Consider the following 6899-nt stretch of genomic DNA (forward strand, 5'->3'; position numbering starts at 1 on the left):
CCAGATTGCCGGTCCGGGTCATGAACTTATAACTGCAGATGGGATCTATCATCACTTTATCTGTTTTACATAAACACAACAAAAAAACTCACAATAGCTTTTTTTCCCCCCTCAGGCAGATATTAACTTTTATTGTTTCACATTCGGTATCTGTGAATACAAAGGTTTCCCATGTGGAAAATTAAAGCCGGAAGTCTTCTTTAAATTTACTGTTTACAATAAGCCGGTGTGATGAGGTGCCGGGGAATGAATTATTCTCATCATCTCCTTGAAATGGCTGGGAGCGATCGCTCAGAGAGGATTTTTTTCCTCTGGAAAGGTTAATGTTCAGGCGAGGCTCTCTACCCTCGAACGAGGAGGAGCGCGGAGCTTCCAGGGATCCTAATTTATTACTTGTAATTTTATGGTGTTTTTTCTGTAACTGTTTCTAGGAAATGCGTCTTGTGAGAGCGATTTTACTGGAAAAATCTGACTAAACAAAAAGGAGATTGTATCTAAGGCACAACATTGGAAGTGGAGGGGAGCGTGTGATATCGGATCCAGACTGGGGCAGTTCACAGCCAGTGGAGATGTACGAGGGCCCATTCACACTCCAGCGTTCCAGCGCGGCGCACTATCACTAGGGTTGGTGTCACCTGGTGCGGTAAAACATGGTGTCACCCCCCCAACCACGTTTTATCGTACCGCCTCAGCCTTCCACAGTGCTCTGTCCTGCCACTGTGGAGTGAAAGCAGGAGCAGGACAGAGCGGTAGACACTGGGCAGGCTAGCGCATCGGGCTCTCTCCTGTCTAGCCTGCCACAGTGCCCCGCAAATCGCTGGTTCCGGGGTCGATGGTGTCCAGGGCAGCCATCAAAAATTTTGGGGCCTTGTACACAGCTTTAGGCCCCCCCCCCCCCCATCAGACCTGACCACCAACATTCCCCAGGGTCCTTCAGTGCAGCCACTTTTCTTTTCACACTCTTGCAACAAAATGTTTAAAAATGAAAATGTGTTCCAAGTCGTCAGTGCTTTCAAGATTTAACAGCAAGGAATTATATTTGGGCCATACAGCAGAAAAGAGACATCCCCAAACATTCAGCAAAGAGGTGGCACAATCCAGCAAAGAGACATCCCCATATATTCAGCAATATAAAGTAAAGGGACATCCCCAAATATTCAGCAAAGAGGTGCCCAATCCAGCAAAGATACAGCCCAATGCAGCAGACATCCCGATATATTCAGCAAAGAGACATTCCAATATATTTCAGCAAAGAGACATCCCCACCTATTCAGCGAAGAGATGGCCCAATCCAGCAAAGATACAGCCCAATGCAGCAGCCAGCCTAATATATTCAGCAAAGAGACAGTCTAATGCAGCAAAGAGACAGTCCAATCCAGTAAAGAGACAGCAAAACATAGCAAAGACACAGCCCAATGCAGCAGATATCCCAACATATTCAGCAAAGAGACATCCCCACATATTTAGCAAAGAGATGACCCTATCCAGCAAAGATACAGCCCAATGCAGCAGACATCCCAATATATCCAGCAAAGAAACAGTCCAATCCAGCAAAAAGACAGCCAAACCTAGCAAAGAGACAGCCCAGTGCAGCAGACATCCCGACATATTAAGCAAAGAGAGATCCCCACATATTCAGCAAAGAGATGGCCAAATCCAGCAAAGATACACTCAAATGCAGCAGGCAGCCCAATATATTCAGCAAAGAGACAGCCCAACCTAGCAAAGAGACAGTCCAATCCAGCAAAGAGACAGCCCAACCTAGCAAAGAGACAGCTCAGTCCAGGAAATGGACAGCACAGTCCAGCAAAGAAATGACCCAATCCAGCAAAGAGACATCCCCATATAGCAAAGAGCTCAATACAGCAAAGAGACAGCCCAGTCAAGCAAAGAGACATCCCCATATAGCAAAGAGACAGTCCAATCCAGCAAAGAGACAGCTCAGTCCAGCAAAGAGACAGTCTCAGGCAGGCTTGCAGCACAGGCCCACATCCACAGATGTAGCTCCTCAGCATCCTTATAATCCCAGTCTGCAGGAATGTTAACTCAGCTCACAGTAATAGGAAAGGAATTGTGCGGCAGCAATACCAGTACTTGCATTCAATGGGCAGGCCAGTTGGCAAACGTTTCCCCAGTTCTTAACAGAAATACAGAACGGATTGGTCTCAGATACGCCGACAGTGTCTGTCTCTGAGGCTGGAATGAGGCCTGGCCGGTCTGTGCCCAACTGGAAGGATTCTGGGAAAGGAATGCGTGTCCCTATCCTGTCCCTACTCATACGGAATCTTTCCCTACCGCTATTCACTTTCCCTGACAGATGGGTAACCTGTCCCTATGCTGTCCTCTCGCAAAATAAGTGTCAAGCCAGGGAGCCAGGGTCTTAAAGTGGTTGTAAAGGTTCAAGGTTTTTTAGCTTCAAGCATTCTATGCATGCAGGTCAAAAACCTTCTCTGTGCAGCATCCCCCCAGTCCTCCTAATACTCATCTAAGCCCCCTCTCCATCCAGTGATGTGCACTGGGGTCTAGGCTATCCTGGGACTCCCTCTCCTCATGGCTGAGACAGCAGCAGGAGCCACTGGAGTGCACATAATCGGGTGCCCCCATAGCAAGCTGCTTGCTGTGGGGGCACCCAACAGGTCAGAGGGGCCAGGAGCACCGGTGGGGGACCTGAGGAGAGGAGGATCCAGGCTGCTGTGTGCATAACCACTATTTTTTTTATTAAGCCTTTAGAATCACTTTAAATAGACTTGGTCTGACCCAAGATGGCCACCAGAGTCACATGGGGCGGCAGCATCCAATATGATTGCTTCCCCAGTGACCCAGGAAACCATAGAACAGTATGTTCCTCTGGACTTCCTCTCCCTCTGCAATGCCGCTGTGGTTGAGCGCCACCTGCAGTGGAGAAAATAGACTGCACCTGACTACAAGTAGCAGCGCGAGCAGGTTAATACCAGAATATATTAAAGCCATTAAAATCAAGAATGCTGGTGTTACATTGCCCCCAACACATCTCCATTCACGAGAGCCTACAGAATGTACACTACACTGAGCATGCTCGCTCGTGTACACTATAAGGGGAAATTGCTTGGAGGAAGGGATAAAGGGTCTTCTCATAGAAACATAGAAAAGTGACAGCAGGAAAGGACTGAGTGGTCCATCAAGTCTGCTCTTTTTGTTGTGTGTGGGGGTTTTTTGGGGGGGAGGTTGTTTTTTTCAGGGGGGGGGTTGTTTTTTGTTTTCCAGCAGAAGACATGGCCAAAGAACAGTTACAGAACTCCTAGCAATTTGCATGCTGCTCTAAAATCCTCTCATCAGCTATGCTGCTCCAAGAACGAGCCTTGAATTGCGCTCGCCGAAGACAAGCGATCCATACAAACACACTTCAGCTCATTGTTGCAAAGTTTGAAAACGGGCAATAAAAATAAAATAAGCTATTTGGTTAAAAGTTCCAGCAAGCCGTGAACAACCGAATATTAGAAAGGGTGCCGGAAATACATTCAAAACACGATGCGCAACCGCGTAACTCAACCGCGTAACTCAACCGCGTAACTCAACCGCGTAACTCAACCGTAACAGAATTACTTTGCTAATTCGCATTCCCTTTTTTTTTTTTTTTTAAATACAAATATCATCGCATTCCATTTCAGAGATGGATTTCCCTCAACAATCTGATGGGAGATGCATGTTCCTCCTCGTACGCTTAACGGAACTCCTAGCAATTTGCATGCCGCTCTAAAATCATCTCATCAGCTATGCTGCTCCAAGAACGAGCCTTGAATTGCGCTCGCCGAAGACAAGCGATCCATACAAACACACTTCAGCTCATTGTTGCAAAGTTTGAAAACGGGCAATAAAAATAAAATAAGCTATTTGGTTAAAAGTTCCAGCAAGCCGTGAACAAATGAATATTAGAAAGGGTGCCGGAAATACATTCAAAACACGATGCGCAACCGCGTAACTCAACCGCGTAACTCAACCGTAACAGAATTACTTTGCTAATTCGCATTCCCTTTTTTTTTTTTTTTTAAATACAAATATCATCGCATTCCATTTCAGAGATGGATTTCCCTCAACAATCTGATGGGAGATGCATGTTCCTCCTCGTACGCTTAACGGAACGCCGTGCGGTAAAACCTAATTTAAAGCAGGTAATTATACGGGAGCCGGTAAAATAATTCATTTAAGATATTGCCGGTTGTTTCTGAAAATAACACAAAACTTAATTTTCTCCTCCATCATACTGTCCTTAATCCATTTATTAGTTCTATTGAACTTTTCCAATCAAGCATGCACACTTTGCTGTTGAAATACAGGCTAGAAGTAATTTGATAATTCACAGCAAGCTTTAATTTGGAAGGAACATATTTGCTACAGGTCAGTGATTATTTTGTTGCGCTCTTCCAGACCTTTTAGCTTTTGTACGGTTTAAAACAGCAAAAAAAAATTATTTCAATTATTATGGTCACGGGTGGGATAATGCTTTAGGTTCACTATTAAAAGTAGCATTAAGATATCCTATCGTTTAACTTTAAGGAAGCCTTTCCCTAACAGGGTTCCATGGATCTCTAGGGTTCCTCCAGAGCAGCCTTTCCCTAACAGGGTTCCATGGATCTCTAGGGTTCCTCCAGAGCAACCTTTCCTGAACAGGGTTCCATGGATCTCTAGGGTTCCTTCAGAGCAGCCTTTCCCTAACGGGGTTCCATGGATCTCTAGGGCTCCTCCAGAGAAACCTTTCCCTTATGGGGTTCCATGGATCTCTAGGGTTCCTCCAGAGCAGCCTCTACTTAACAGGGTTCCATGGATCTCTAGAGTTCCTCCAGAGCAGCCTTTCCCTAATGGGGTTCCATGGATCTCTAGGGTTCCTCCAGACCAGCCTTTCCCTAATGGGGTTCCATGGATCTCTAGGGTTCCTCCAGAGCAGCCTTTCCCTTACGGGGTTCCATGGATCTCTAGGGTTCCTCCAGAGCAACCTTTCCTTAACAGGGTTCCATGGATCTCTAGGGTTCCTTCAGAGCAGCCTTTCCCTAACGGGGTTCCATGGATCTCTAGGGCTCCTCCAGAGAAACCTTTCCCTTATGGGGTTCCATGGATCTCTAGGGTTCCTCCAGAGCAGCCTCTACTTAACAGGGTTCCATGGATCTCTAGAGTTCCTCCAGAGCAGCCTTTCCCTAACGGGGTTCCATGGATCTCTAGGGTTCCTCCAGACCAGCCTTTCCCTAATGGGGTTCCATGGATCTCTAGGGTTCCTCCAGAGCAGCCTTTCCCTAACTGGGTTCCATGGATCTCTAGGGTTCCTCCAGAGCAGCGTTTCCCTAATGGGGTTCCATGGATCTCTAGGGTTCCTCCAGAGCAGCCTTTCCCTAATGGGGTTCCATGGATCTCTGGGGTTCCTCCAGAGCAGCCTTTCTCCAACGGGGTTCCATGGATCTCTAGGGTTCCTCCAGAGCAACCTTTCCTTAACAGGGTTCCATGGATCTCTAGGGCTCCTCCAGAGCAACCTTTCCCTTATGGGGTTCCATGGATCTCTAGGGTTCCTCCAGAGCAGCCTTTCCCTAATGGGGTTCCATGGATCTCTAGGGTTCCTCCAGAGCAGCCTTTCTCTAATGGGGTTCCATGGATCTCTAGGGTTCCTCCAGAGCAGCCTTTCCCTAATGGGGTTCCATGGATCTCTAGGGTTCCTCCAGAGCAGCCTTTCCCTAATGGGGTTCCATGGATCTCTGGGGTTCCTCCAGAGCAGCCTTTCTCCAACGGGGTTCCATGGATCTCTAGGGTTCCTCCAGAGCAACCTTTCCTTAACAGGGTTCCATGGATCTCTAGGGCTCCTCCAGAGAAACCTTTCCCTTATGGGGTTCCATGGATCTCTAGGGTTCCTCCAGAGCAGCCTTTCCCTAATGGGGTTCCATGGATCTCTAGGGTTCCTCCAGAGCAGCCTTTCTCTAATGGGGTTCCATGGATCTCTAGGGTTCCTCCAGAGCAGCCTTTCCCTAATGGGGTTCCATGGATCTCTAGGGTTCCTCCAGAGCAGCCTTTCCCTAATGGGGTTCCATGGATCTCTGGGGTTCCTCCAGAGCAGCCTTTCTCCAACGGGGTTCCATGGATCTCTAGGGTTCCTCCAGAGCAACCTTTCCTTAACAGGGTTCCATGGATCTCTAGGGCTCCTCCAGAGAAACCTTTCCCTTATGGGGTTCCATGGATCTCTAGGGTTCCTCCAGAGCAGCCTTTCCCTAATGGGGTTCCATGGATCTCTAGGGTTCCTCCAGAGCAGCCTTTCTCTAATGGGGTTCCATGGATCTCTAGGGTTCCTCCGGAGCAGCCTTTCCCTAACGGGGTTCCATGGATCTCTAGGGTTCCTCCAGAGCAGCCTTTCCCTAACGGGGTTCCATGGATCTCTAGGGTTCCTCCAGAGCAGCCTTTCCCTAACGGGGTTCCATGGATCTCCAGAGTTCCTCCAGAGCAGCCTTTTCCTAACGGGGTTCCATGGATCTCCAGGGTTTCTCCAGAGCAGCCTTTCCCTAACGGGGTTCCATGGATCTCTAGGGTTCCTCCAGAGCAGCCTTTCCCTAACGGGGTTCCATGGATCTCTAGGGTTCCTCCAGAGCAGCCTTTCCCTAACGGGGTTCCATGGATCTCTAGGGTTCCTCCAGAGCAGCCTTTCCCTAACAGGGTTTCATGGGTTTTATCCAACACTATTCAGACCTGGCACCTAATAGTCCATATTTGAGATTTCAGGTCCTGATGAAGCAGATCATCCCGCAAAATGCACTGACCTACATTTTATGATCTCTGAAGACTTCCATGCTATAGTTCTTCTATTCATTTGTGTAGTCTGCTTGAGAGCGGGGAAGCTTGCCCACCGGGGAAGAGAACTCACACGGAGACCAGATGTTGCAACAAGGTGT

Source organism: Staurois parvus, unplaced genomic scaffold (assembly GCF_062004578.1).
Source record: "Staurois parvus isolate SC_StPar_1 unplaced genomic scaffold, SC_StPar_1.0 ptg000740l, whole genome shotgun sequence".
NCBI lineage: Eukaryota > Metazoa > Chordata > Amphibia > Anura > Ranidae > Staurois > Staurois parvus.